The following is a 2,725-nucleotide window of genomic DNA, read 5'->3' as shown; positions in this document are numbered from 1 at the left end:
ACAAAGTATAGTTTTTATTTTTATTTTTAATTCTTAATTTTTAATCTTTAATTAATGCTTAATTGTATTGCCTATTTTTAAAGGGATGTAAAGTTAGATATATAATATTTTGAAAAAGAACCTGAAGATGTGTTAGAATAATTGTAAATCTGACGATTGCATACATGTACTTATATATGTATTCAGTTGTGTGTATGTATATATATTGTAATCTTCCAATACTGAAACACGTGTAGTTCCTTCATATTTAATAAATTTAAGTATTAACTAAAGTAGGAGATAATTAATGAAGTATAATATATATCCTGCTGGTAATTTTTGGTTATATCCTTTAAGTATTATTTTGTGATGTGCAAACTGATACCATGAGTTTACTGCCAGATGTACTCATTAGGTTATTTTTTGTATTATCTGAAACAGAATACCTGCATATCGATTAATCCCCCAAAATTGAATTAATATTGACTTTTATCAAATACTTTGTATATTTATAGATAAATACATAAATATATGATAAATAAGACCCCAAGGGATGATATGTAGATGCATATAATGCTGAAGGGTTGTACCTGATTGATTTGGAAATTTGTTTTCCCAAATTATTTAAATTATATATATATGTATATGTACACACAGAATATATAGTTTGGGTTTTGACTGCCCTCTCTAGCATGTAAGGAGTTCACATGGTGGTCTCCTCTCTGTGTATAAATTCTTATACGCTTTTAGTACGCATATTAACTACTGGCATAGATTATTAATTTCATAATTTTTAGCCTGTACTTATATAGTTAAATATTTTAATGCTTCAGCAGATAATATATGCTTGTACTCATTCACTGCTGTACTACTCTGACTCTGCACGTTGGTTGAGGACATTCGATTTGAATTCATGTGTAAAGATGGAAATAAATGCACATGTGATTACTGTATGGTTTCAGTACGTTTTACAGTTTTATAATTATGCATTTTCCAGCGACTCTGTTGATGAACCACAGTTAGTTAATTACTCAATTAATTGAATAATTAATTTATTTATTTGATCATTAATGATGAAACACATGGGTATAGAGCTAACTGGGATTTTTATTCATTCAAGTGGCCTGGTCGCTTACAAGCAATGTGCAATAACTATGAATATTTTTCTCGTGCATTGGGTTTTGACTGCACCCTCGAGCATGTAAGGAGACCACATTTTGTGTTTTAGTTATAGGGATAAGATTTTTAAACCCCAAATAAGATTAATTTAATCATTGTTTGTTAAGCTTGGGTTTGAATTTCTTAATGAAGTCCTTTTCTCTCCATTGAGACTGGCTTTCGTGCCGGTGGCATGTAAAAGCACCCACTACACTCTCGGGAGTGGTTGGCATTAGGAAGGGCATCCAGCTGTAGAAACTCTGCCAGATCAGATTGGAGCCTGGTGTAGCCATCTGGTTCACCAGTCCTCAATCAAATCATCCAACCCATGCTAGCATGGAAAGCGGACGTTAAACGATAATAATGATGATGATATATATATATACAATATATATATATATATATATATATATATATATATATATATGTATGTATGTATACTGAGCTAAAACACGAGGCTCCAGCAAGGGCTGGTGGTGAACCCTGCTGTACTTCTACCACAATTTTCTCTCATTCTTTCATCCTGTTTTTGTTGTACCTTTATTTTAAAGGGCTAGCCTTGTCAATCTCTGTGTCACGCTGAATCTGTCCGAGAACTACATTAAGGGTACATGTGTCTGTGGAGTACTCAGTTTGGTATCGCTGACCTCATTTGTGCCTCCTGCTACGAGGTAGGTTCATCTAGGACTCTTGACAGGAAGAGATCCAGCTTTGATTTGAAAACTCCTACATCCACTTTGTGTAGGTCCCTCAGGCTCTTTGGGAGAATATTTAAAATCTGTGGGTCCTTGAAACCCAGGCTGTTGCAGTAATTGCTCCTGAAGTGCTGGAATCTTTGGCAGTGTGCACTGTTGACCTGTTCTGATATTTGTGTAGCTTTCAATGCCAAAATTTGGTACAATCCCTTCGAGGATCTTCCAGATGTATATTACCGCATATCTCTCCCACCTTCACTCCAGAGAGTAGAGTCTTAGCTTCAGCCTTTCCCAGTAGCTGAGCCGTTGTCATGAGACGATCTTCTTTGTGAAGCTTCGCTGGAATGCTTCATGGTCCGCTGTTAATTTTACACTTTGGGATGACCATAACTGGGAGCAGTAGTCCAGGGGGCTGGGGATGAATTTTCTCCAGAGGACCATCATGGTTTCCTTCTCTCTAGTACTGAAGGTTCTCTGGATCCAGGCAGCCAGCCATCTGCACATTTAGGTATTGTGCACTTGGAAAGAAGTATCATCACTCATGTCGATACCCAGGTCCTGCACTGAATTAGGTTCTGGAATTGTAATCCCCCATGGGCCAGTGTATCCTGTGAGTTCTACATTCAGTTTTTGGTGCTGCTAGTGCAGGGCTTGGAACTTTCCAGCATTAAACTCTATTTTATTGTCCTCAGCCCATCTGTAAATTAAGTCCATCTGCTGCTGCAAACTTGTAACATCGCTAGTGTTTTGTATTTTCTGGGAGACTTTTATATACATACATATATACATTTATGTACACATACAGATATATATATATATATATACATACAAATATATATATGCATACATATATATACACATATACAGATATATATATATATACATACATAAAT

The sequence above is a fragment of the Octopus bimaculoides genome, chromosome 7, assembly GCF_001194135.2.
Source record: "Octopus bimaculoides isolate UCB-OBI-ISO-001 chromosome 7, ASM119413v2, whole genome shotgun sequence".
Lineage (NCBI taxonomy): Eukaryota > Metazoa > Mollusca > Cephalopoda > Octopoda > Octopodidae > Octopus > Octopus bimaculoides.
The sequence above is the reverse complement of the archived record's forward strand: the minus strand, read 5'-3'. Positions refer to the sequence as shown.